The sequence below is a fragment of the Adiantum capillus-veneris genome, chromosome 10 (genome assembly GCF_014529385.1).
Source record: "Adiantum capillus-veneris isolate H3 chromosome 10, ASM1452938v2, whole genome shotgun sequence".
Taxonomy (NCBI): domain Eukaryota; kingdom Viridiplantae; phylum Streptophyta; class Polypodiopsida; order Polypodiales; family Pteridaceae; genus Adiantum; species Adiantum capillus-veneris.
This window is the reverse complement of record NC_140940.1, coordinates 151,837,129-151,849,232: the sequence shown is the minus strand read 5'-3', so window position 1 is coordinate 151,849,232 and position 12,104 is coordinate 151,837,129.

The window sequence follows — 12,104 nt, the reverse complement described above, 5'->3', positions numbered from 1 at the left end:
GGTTACAAGGATAGGTACAGGTACAGGTACAGGTGATTCACACAGGTACAAGTAGCTGGAGTATAGTGATATACTAGCAGTGATGTCACTTGCAGTTGTTGTGGGTATGCATCACTTGGCGCCTGTTTGAGCGCATTGTCTGCTGGATTGTACGTTACTTGTGGAAACTGCCATTGTACGCATTTGTGGAGCCATACCTGGTTGTATTTGGCTGTCCCAGCCATTTGTGACACTTGGTCTGGAAGATAGTCATTTCTGAGACTTGACTATACGCGATTTGCATTAGCCTTCGTGTGAGGGTCGATAGCGTGAGGTTTTTATTGAGCTGGGGGATTCTCAAATGTGGAGATCCTTTCGGTGATACAGGTAGCTGGAGCACCCTTTTCATGACCTCGCCATAGGCTATGTACTAGTGAGTCCTATTTGATGCTTGGGTTCTATTGTTGACAGTTTATGCATACATATATAGTCTATATTTTGGGCTCACACTGCTCTACTTCTGGGGAAACTTTGCCAAAAAAATTTCGAGTTGTGATGTCTAGTTTTTTGGTCTTTTGATCCATTTATGCTGTGATGCTGCTGAAATTTTGGCAAAATCAGAGGATAACTCAGGTGTGCCTTCTTGGGAGCTGCATGGTTGGCTTTAATGGATGATCAAAATGGCCCTCAATTCACTCCATTTCATTTAACTCAAAGAATCCAGATAAATGTTCATGTGTCCAGGAAGATTTTTTTCCAGCAGCGCATAGTCTTTATGTTCGGTCCAAGAAGATTAAGGGAGATACTGTAATGTCCTTTGCCTGTTGTAATTCCGATGATCAACTATGAAAACTCATTTGATGTGCATGTGTTTGTCCTTATCTAAAGTTGAGCTCCATTGAAGTTTTTGGGAATTGAGTCAGTAAAAGTTTTGGGTTCTTGCACGTGTGTTCAAAGGGGTTCTCAAAGCATTGAAACTTGGGTAGCCATGGCTTTCTCTTATCCGGAGTTTCATGGAAGAAGTGATGAAGATGTGGAAGACTTTCTGGAAAAGATGGAGGTTGCCTGCATTAGCAACCAGATTCATGACCCTGCGCAGATGTTACGCCTTCTCCAAATTTTTTTGAAGAGTGATGCACGAGTTTGGTCTAAAGCATTTGAAGAGGAGTTGCGTGTGGCTGATCCACCTGTAAGGTTGAGTTGGGACAATCTACAACATGGGTTGGAAGTGGAGTTTGTGAAGATAGAAGATCCTGACAAAGTGTGGCAAGAAGTACAGGCTTTGGTGTAAAAGGAAGGTGAGCCAGTAGATGCATACATACGTAAGTTTTCATTGGCATGGGAGCGAATGTGCAAGGCCTTAGCACCACAGGTACCCCCGCCTGACATGATGAAGAAGGACAGGTTCTTGGCTGGTCTTTGGGAGAATCTACGTTGGAGAGTGGAGCTAAAGAAGCCTAGGACATATGAAGATGCACTACAGGTAGCAAGGAACAAAGAGTGGAAGTTGAGGAAAATGAGCCAGTTAGGGGTGGAGTCTTTGCCCATGAGGTCTGAATTTCAGCCTATAGAGTCTTTACAAGGTCGCGTGTCAGGGGTTCATCATGAACCAATGGTTCTTGTTACTACTCAGGTTATGCCAGCAATGGTCACTACATCGGTGCAAGATGATGGGCTAAGGCAGGACATGAGGCAAGTGGTAGATTTGATGAAGAATCTCAGCCTAAACATGCTAGGTCAAGTGGGAAATAATCGAGGTCGAGGGAGGTTTGCAAATCAGTGAGGAGGTGAAGAAAGGCCTAGGAATGGTGTTGGACAAAGAAATGGTAGGTTTTGGAGGCAGACGCCCACATGTTATAATTGTGGAGAGTTGGGTCACATCAGCCCGCGCGAAGCCACCAAGGATGGGGGGAGGTATGTATCCATTGCCAAGACATGTGTTAACTAGGTCAAATGATTCGAAATTAAGGGAGATGAAGGAACCATCGGATTAACCCAAGAGGAAAAGGGAAAGACAAAAGTGCTAAGTGTAGTCACCTTGGAGAAGGCATCAAAGCTAGAGGATACATTAGTGATGCCTATTGGGAAGAGGACCACAGAGGATAAGGAAGGAAGAAGTGCCCCAGGTCCTAGTAAGAAGAAAGGAAAGATCAATGAAGGCGAGGATATCAAGGCCAAGAGGAAAAGGAGAGCTCGTCGAAAGTTTCATGTTTCAGATTTTCCACTAGGGGATGGGCAATTAAGCTATGACTTGAAGGAGGATCTTACGAGCAGGAAGGCAGATGTTACTTTTGGGCAGCTTATAGAGATGGTGCCTAAGCTAAAGCGACAGTGGAAGAGGATGGTTAACCCAATGGAGAAAGAGCCAGAGAGAGGTTCAGTAAAGGTGTTGGCAATGGATGAGCTACTAGACATTTGTCCAATAGTAGATGTGTGGCATAAAAGGAAAAATTTGGGACAAGGTTATGTGGATGGTGGAGCCCAAATATGCGTCATAACACACTCATGCGTTGAGAAGATGGTTCTCACAGTGGCTGGGGTGTCAGGTTTTCGGATCAGATTGGCAAACCATCAAAAAGTAAAATGCTTGGGTGTTGTAAAGAGCTTAGAAGTGGAGGCATATGATGCAAAGGCAGTGGTTGATTTTCATGTGATGCCAGCAGGGTTGGGAGCATATCCTATTATACTTGGCAGACCATGGTTACGTGCAGTGGGAGCTGTTCAAGATTGGCGACATGGTACGATTAGCCTCTATGGAAAGACATGTACCAAGAAGATTTATAATATGGACACAAGGAAACAATTAGAGGAGCTTTATGAAGATGAGGATGAGTCTAGTGATGAAGACTCTTCCACGGTGACAGATCAGGACAGTGATAGCACTACCAACAGTGATGAGGATGCTGATGTTGCATTTCTTTTGATGGACAAAGAAATCCAAGAGTTTGGTTTAGTTGCATTTGCGAATGAGGTTGAAGATGAAAGTGAAGGGCCTTATAAAGTGATTGAAGGGCTGATGCAAACCAAGGTTGAGTTGTCAAAGAAGCAGGAATTGATGACACAAATGATCAGTGGAGACCTCTCAGCTATGGAGAAGGATATATATTTGCACATGCTGGCTAGTTTTCCTGATTTGTTCAATACTTCATATGAAGAGATAAGAGGGTTCAAGGGCAAAGAGATGCATATAGAGCTGAAAGAAGGTGCTAAGCCAGTGCGGCAAAGGCTAAGAAGGATGGGTCAAGAGCAAATGGAAGCCTTGCGAGAAGACGTGGAAAAGTTATTGAAGGCAGGGTTCATAGTCCCTGTGGAGACCACAGAATGGGTGAGTCCAGTTGTAGTCAGTCCAAAGAAGGATGGGAAGTGGAGAATTTGTGTAGATTTTAAACCCTTAAACGCAGCCACTAAGAAGAACCCATATCCTCTTCCATTCATCGATCAGATCTTGGATTCAGTGGCAGGTTATGAGAGGTACAGTGTGTGTGATGGTTTTTCAGGCTATTTTCAATTGAAGATTGCTCTTAAAGACCGCACAAAGACCACTTTTATTACGCCATGGGGCTGCTATTGCTACACAGTATTTCCATTTGGGTTGTCAAATGGACCTTCCTTCTATCAAGAGAGAGCAACTTGGGTGTTGGAACCATTCATTGGTAGTTGTGTTAAAGCTTTTATGGATGACTTCTGTGTTTATAGCAGTAGGGCTGAACAATATGAGAAGCTACAGATGGTATTGGCTCGATATGATGAATGTGGAGGACAACTAAATCCAAAGAAATGTCATCTAGAACAGCCAAGGGTGAAGTTATTGGGCCATATGGTGTGAGAAAATGGCATTGAGGCTGATCCAGAAAAGGTTAACACTAGGTTGGTAATGGGACAGTTTTATGTCCTGGGACACTTTTATGTTCTGTTAAGTGACCATTTTTCTTGAATTATGTCAAGAGTTTCAAAATGGATTTTGAGGTGCTATCTGTCTAGAAAGTTGTCTCATGAGCTGAAAAAAACTTGACATTTTTTTGGAATATCAATTCCATTTTTAACCTTGTCCTTGCACAACATTTCACAACCTAAACTGTGTGAAAAAACGGGTCCTGTTTTTGGCTTTTTTCAACTTTTTGCAACTATACCACTCCAGAATTCATGTTTGTGAGGTCTATAATGCTAGAGAACTATCTTTAGTAGTCCTCAACATGTCCTCACACTTCTAGGGAGAAATAAATGTTAAAGTTGTAAGTTATGACCAAATTACAAAAATTGTCAAATCCTGTTTTTTAGCCAATTTTAGCTCTTCTATGATTTTTTTGGTGGCTTTCATGATATCCAAATGCAGTTTTGATTTTCTATGTCGCATATTGTAACATAAAGCTAATATTCCTTGAGTTTTGGGGCACCTAATACCCTATTTTGCATAGTAGACAACGATGGTTGATTTTTTCAATTATAAAGAAAAACGAAACATTCTAGTATATCAAGTATAGCCTTTTCAATATTGTTAGTTTCTTGTGACAACTACATGCATTTTGTAGGTAGTAACCATATCTAGTCATAAGGATCAAATTTGGCTAGATATTGAATAGTTTCTATGGGATTCTGCAACTCATAATGTTGAACCCAGTTTTTTCATGTTTGTTGTATTTAGCACTTCATCTTTGTCCCCAAGATTCCCCTTGGTAAGAGATGTATTATTCTTTTGACATGCTCCATGTCTCCTTATGAACCTAAAGGACAATAGGGAACGAAGAAAACATGCATATACTATTTGTATTGAGCGTGGCTATAGAAACTTTGATGATAGGTTTGCAGAATGGTAAAAATTCAACTTTTTTGTACCTATTTCTTTTGGCAAAAAAAAAAAAAGTGAGTGAGAAGCAATCATATGTTCTGATCACCAACCCATTGAAGTTAACTAGGGAATTTATCTCATGTCCTACAAAAATCCCTAATCTTATTTTTATGCAACAAAACGTAAGAAATGACTGTTTTGATGAAAATGTACAAGTCCATCAACTTTGGAGGCTTGGTGTGACCAAAAGATGAGAAATTTTACAAGTTTCTTATTTTTTCCATGTGTAGTAGGCCTTGAACTATAACCTCATGAAAGGATTTTACAAAGTGAGTGGATCTACTATGGTTTTGGAGGTTTTTTTCAAAACCCTGAAAGGACACTTTTATGTCCTGTTAGGTTACCAGCCTAGTGTTAAGTCTATTATTCTTCTTCCATCACCTACGAGTACGAAGCAATTGGCAACTTTTATACACAAAGTGAAGTACATGGCACGGTTTATTCCATTGTCTTCTCAGATTCTCTATCCATTACAACAAGTGGCAAAGCATGATCCATTGCAATGGGATGACAAGTGTGAAGAAGTGTTTCAAGAGGTGAAAGAGGTGTTAGGGGGTTTGTCAGCCATGCAGGCTCCTGATTGGAAGAAAGTTTTATATGTAAATCCCTCAGTAGGGGATGATGCCATTGGAGCCATGCTATTGCAAAAGGGGAAGGGCAGCCATTATATGAGGCCAGTGTATTGTGCAAGCCGAGTGAAGTTGGTAGCGGAGAGAAAGTTCTCGGAAGTAGAGCTAGTGATGGCCAATGTAATATTTGCTTGTCGACGATTTTGTCATTACTTGCTACCACGGCCTTTTGTTTTATTGACGAGTTATGCCTTTTTGCCACAGTTAATTAATGGTACTAACATGTCAAATGTGGTGAAGAAATGGGTAATTGAGCTGCAAGAGTTTGAGTTCTCTTTTCTAGTGGAAGATAGTACAAGGGCTACCCTAGCTGATTTGTTGACCTACAAGGAGAATCCCCTTATTGTTAAGGAAGAGGTGGTGAGAAAGGTAGTTGAAGAACTGCCACAGATCAGCCATGCACATGTGTTGTTCTTTGATGGTTCATACAGAAAGAGCCATGATGCAGCTTCAGGGGGTATAGCACTTTATGATCCAGAGGGGAAGCTAGTATGCAAGAGAGGGTTCAAATTGGATGCGCATAGTAACAATGAGGCTGAATATGCTACTCTGGAAGCCAGATTACACATTTTTTTGAAGCATGGGGTTCGAAGGTTGAGTATAAAAGGTGATGCCTTGTTAGTGGTGAAGCAAGTGCTGGGTGTGTGGAAGAGCAAGAACACCTCATTGAAGGAAATGTGCTTCAGAATTAAAGGCCGGTTAAAAAAGTTAGAATCATGGAGCATCAGACACATTGAATGTTCTCTAAATGGAGAGGCACATGAAGCAGCTCAAGGCATGATTGGGGAGCTATTTGTGTTGAGGACCACTTTACCTCTTTATCATGGCCGGGAAAGTTTGGCTCAAGAAGAGGAGTTTTTGCTAACAGGAATCATTCCAAAGGAGGTTCAGAAGTCTAAGAAGTATGGATTTGTGCATAGAGCATACAGGTACAAATTGATTGGTGATGTATTATACATGAAAGGGGCTGATCTCGTGTTGAGACGTGTACCTTGACGGGAGGAGCTTTACAGAGTGTTGGAAGAGAATCATGAAGGCGCATGTGGTGGCCAGTTTGCTCTAAAGATCACCTTGCATAAGATATATCAAGAGGGGTATGTATGGCCTAGTTTGCACAAGGATGTTCACCATTGGTGTAGGTCTTGCAATAGGTGTCAAGCATTTGGGAAGAGAGTGTTGAAGCCAAATCTACGAAAAACCATTATGGCGTTTGATGTGTTTGAAAAGTGGGGGATTGATGCAAGAGGCCCGTTACCTATCACAAGCAGGGGCAAAAGCTATATCTTGACGGCAGTGGACTATCTCTCTAGATGGGCAGAGGCTATAGCAGTAAAACAGATCACTGCAAAGGATGTGGCAAAATTTGTGTATGATGAAATATGTTGCAAGTTTGGGGTGCCATTAGAGCTACTTTCAGATAAGGGGCCACGATTTAGAGCTAAACTGCTAGACTTCTTATGCACAAAGATGAAGATTAGGCACCAGCATACCACTCCTTATTACCCGCAGTGTAATGGCTTAAATGAAAGATTCAATGGTGAGTTGGTACAAATTCTTTCTAAAGTGACAGAGCACCAAGGAAAGAATTGGGATTTGGAATTTCCTAGTGCATTATGGGCTTACCATACTTCGGTGAAGATAGGTACAGGGTTTACTCCATTTCATTTGGTGTATGGAAAGGAAGCACTATTGCCTGTGGAGGTAGAGTTGCGTGCGGTCAAGATGTTAGAGAAGTTGCTTGGGCCGCCTAGTGATGCATTCAAAGAGAGGATCTTGCAGTTACAAGAGGTCCAGTTGGATAGGATGAGCGCATTGGAGCATTATGGGCAGATGCAGGATAAGGCTTTGGCAAAGATAAATGAAAAGGTCAAAAGTAAGGGTATCAAGAAACATGACTTGGTTTTGCGCTACAACAGTAAACTGGACAACACCTTCCAAAAGAAGTTTCAAATTAAGTGGGAAGGCCCTTTCAAGGTAGTGGAGTGTTTTCCAAATGGCACATATCAGTTGGCTAACCTAGATGGTGTTCTACATAAGTCAAGGGTAAATGGATTGCGTCTTAAATTGTATCATGCTAGATTGATGATGGTGGAGCAAGATGAGTTGTCTGTGGATAAAGCACTGTTGGTGAGGGATGAGGAGACCTCTTATGCGGCGAGTCTCATATCTTTCTTTGCTGCTGCTGATCATGAATGATCTAGCAGGCTAGAGGAGGGGCAAATTATGTCAGGAGTTTTTTGGAGCAAGGGATTGCGCATATGTACATACACATGCATGGTGCATCAAATAAAGAATTGCCCATTTTCCAGAGCCAGGTGGTTACGTGGGGCCCACATGTGTACAGGTAGGACAGCATGTACATAGTGCATCGATTTTCACTATCACTAGTACCAGTATGTTTTTTCTACAATAATGAGGAGTTTATAGCGCCTAAAACTTCTCGAGGAAGCTATCCGCGGGCCGACGACATGAGGTAAGCAGGTGCATCAGATGGCATCTAGTGGCGTCAAGAGGGCGAACGGGGTCAATATTTGCACGCGGATGAGGACGGACACAACGTGGGTGTTTTCTTGTGAGAGTTATGCATAAAGGTCATCATTAGGACCACTTTTTGGGGACACTTCACATGGTTGTGAGACGCATTATTGAAAAGAAATGAGTGCCAGGTGTGTGGATGATGCAAAAAGGTGACAACTATGCACTGCGAGGTCAGTTTTTGGCCTGTTCGGGGTCCGTTTGAGGTCATCTAAAAGGCCACAGGTGCCCAACTAATAAAGCTAAGTGTGGGAACTGAAAAAACAGAGATAAGACCAGAAAAAACGTGGAGAAGAGGCGAGGAACAGCCGCAACTGTGTTTTTGCTCATTTTGGAGCCTGTTTTGGCCGTAAACTGCTCATCCGATGTTGGATTTGAGCACTTTGACATTGTAGACTGGGGTTTTGGGCCATTTCGAACGTGATGGCGCTGTTCATTTTGCCAAATTCCTCCCTCTTTTTCTACTGTTTTGGCTTTGTAATCTTCTCCGGTGAGTGAAGCTTCTGCTTCAATTTGTGATTGTATCTAGTATCTTTTACCCATATTGTGTGAGTTGTTTGCCCCATTGGTGTTGGCCCAAGCTCATTTGTATCTAAACATCAGAAGTTCTCCTTTTTTGAGCTAAGTTTTTTGGGTGTGTGTGTGTGTGTGTCTCTGTGTGGAGTGGGCAAGTGGATAGTCTCTCTCCTCTCACTCCATAGGTGTGTTTCCTATCTCGGCCAGGAGGGTTGTGTAAGCCGAGTGGTGCCCCATAGTGTGTGTGTGTATCTTCCCAAGGTGTCGGGTCGTTATAGAGGCGTTGTGTGTGTTTTCATCCCGCTCACACCGGCCATGCAGTGTTGTATACATTCGGCCAAGGAAATTCCAAGCATGTTAACATTATTGATAATTTTCATTCCCGCATTATTCTTGTACACATACTGACCAAGGCATTGCCTGCAATTATTGCATTCCAAAAGACGACATTTCGGACATGATACTCCTCAAGCACTTAGTGCACGTGCATCGGATCACATTTGGCATACACATCGGGCACCGCACTACATTAAGCCAGATGGATGACTGATCAGGGCGACCAGGGCGGTTCGAACCCGGCCCCGGCGATGCTTAAACCAGCCATATCTTGCCAACCGACATCCCGATCACCGACCTGAAAAGCCCGACGTGCTCCACAAAGTTAGAACTTCAGCCTGATGCATTCATTCCACTTTTGTTCCCTCAGCTGCAGTTGCTCAATCCAGTACGGATCTGCTACTGACTCAACTTAAAACTGTCATAACTTCTTACTCGTAGCTCTGATTGACGAGCCGTAAAGACAGGCATGTAGAGCTTTTTGAGTACTTCAACTTGGATTAATAAAATCCCAGTTATGACCACTTCAAGCATACTCACTTTTTAGCATTACCAAGACATCTTCTGACCTTCAGAGTTGCATTTGGCACACTTTCAGCTTAAAATTGGCTTGTTAGCAAGCCCTTATAACTGCTGATTAACCATGCAGGATTCAAATACTCTTGATCAGCATTCCTTTGCTCATTTTCTTTTCATGGGTGCGGAGTGACACGACATCGTTGTGTGGAGATGTCCGTAGAGTATCCATAGGCAAAATATAGATGAAAGATGAAAGAGTTATGCCCGGGGCGTGTACTCTTTCTCGCTCAAAAATGAGCTCTCTGTAGGTATTGCAGCTATTTAAATGGGGGCTTTCTTATCTTTTATTCCCATAAATTTTCTCTCTTCTCAGCCGACAAGGCTCTCTTTGTTGGCCTCTTTTAATTGATTCATTTTTTGCCTTTTTTGGATGGAAAATGAGGTGTCGGTGACCCTTTGACGAAGGGAATAAGGTGGGGACAAGTATCATGTGGACCAAATAGAACAAAGCGCCTGGTCAAGCAGTGTGGACAATTGGAAAAGGCGCCCCCTCTCCTTAAGAGCCGACGAGCCCATCATCTCAAGCTCTCCACAAGGTGATACACCTAATGGGGGATGTAGGAGTCCGATTCATGAGCTATAAAGCATGACTGAAGATATTTATTAAAAACCATGTCTTGGGGACTTGAACAACCCAAAAAATAAACACCCAAGCCTAGCAAAACCACACCTTTATACATGAATTTTTACATGGTCACTTCCAAGACTTGCAGGGCTATGTACACATATATACATGAGGCTAGTGGGCAAGCTTTTTGGCATGATCTAATGACTTTATGCTCATCCAAAAAATTCCTGACATAGCTTGCGACCCCCCCCCCCCCCCCCGGCCTGCTTGTTCATTCATGACAAGGAGAGGTTTCTAGGGTGAACAACCGTTGCAACTCATTCCCCATAACCTCATTCACATTCTCAGATGTCGTCACATTGTCTTCCTCCATTGATAGCATTTCATCTGTCACAATTATCATCAAACGTGTCAAATATTTCTTAAGTCTGTAACCATTAATACAATATTTATGATGTGCACCACCCAAATCTGCCAAGTGATATGTGCCATTGTCAAACTTGTTCACAACAGTAAAATGACCTTCCAATTTGATTTGAAACTTTTTCTGGAAAGTATTGTCTAACTTACTATTGTATCACAGCACAAGATCACCTTTTAATTCCTTTATCTTTCAAACATTCATTGGCATTTATTTGAGCTTTCTTTGACACTTCTTCATAGCAACTTAAAGCCAGAACTCTGTTCAATTGCAAACATTGTAGATACAATAGCCTGTAACAACTCCATGCAGATCCTCGAGCTCTGTAGCAACTGACCCATCGGGCCTCCTCAACTGACAAAATAGACAACTCGGCAAGACTTTACAAGTTGGTAAAACTTCTTCTGCTACTTCTGCTTCTTCACTTAGGGTTTGAGCCCCTCGGACGGGATCTGCAAGTTGGCTCCGTTCTTTAGTGGCCTGAAACGTCAGCAGTTTCTGACAAAAGCTAGTAGCAACTCCATGCATATCCTCAAGCTTTGTAGCAACTGACCCATCGGGCCTCCTCGACTGACAAAAATAGGCAAAAGTCGGCAAGACTTTAGAGGGTTGGTAAAACGTCTTCTACTTATGCTTCTTCACTTAGGGTTTAGGCCCCTCGGTCGGGATCTTCAGGTTGGCTCCGTTCTTCAATGTCCTGACAAGTCAGAATTTGTGACAAAAGCCAGTAGCAACTCCATGCATATCGTTGAGCTCTATAGCAACTGACCCATCAGGCCTCCTCAACTGACAAAAATAGGCAACTTGGCAATACTTTGCAAGTTGGTAAACTTCTTCTACTACTTTTGCTTCTTCACTTAGGCAAGTTGGTAAAACTTCTTCTACTACTTCTGCTTCTTCACTTAGGGTTTAGGCCCACCGTCTGCCGGGATCTGCAAGTTGGCTCCGTTCTTCAGTGGCCTGACACGTCAGTAGTTTGTGACAAAAGCCAGTAGCAACTCCATGCATATCCTCAAGCTCTGTAGCAACTGACCATCATGCCTCCTCAACTGACAAAAATAGGCAACTCGTTAAGACTTTGCAAGTTGGTAAAATTCTTCTACTACTTTTGCTTCTTCACTTAGGCGGTTGGTAAAACTTCTTCTACTACTTCTGCTTTTCCACTTAGGGTTTAGGCCCACCATCTGGTTTATGCGGATTGAGTTGACTCCGTTCTTTAGTGGCCTGACGCGTCAACAGTTTCTGACAAAATCCAGTAGCAATAACACTAGGTTGGTAACCTAACAGGACATAAAAGTGTCCTTTCAGGGTTTGAAAAAAAACTCCAAAACCATAGTAGATCCACTATTTTGTAAAATCCTTTCATGAGGTTATAGTTAGGTATACCATGGAAAAAAAAAAAAAAAAAAATAGAAATTGTAAAATTTCTCATCTTTTGGTACCAAAAGCTCCAAAGTTGATGGACCAGTGCATTTTCATCAAAACAATCATTTTTACGTTTTGTTGCATAAAAATAAGATTAGGGATTTTTGTAGGATTGAGATAAATACATAGTTAACTTCAATGGGTTGGTGTTCATCATATGATTGTCTCACTCATCTTTTTTTGGTTTTGCCAAATAAATTTACAAAAAAGTAAATTTTTACCATCTGACCTTTCATCAAGTTTCTATAGCCACGCTCAATACAAATAATA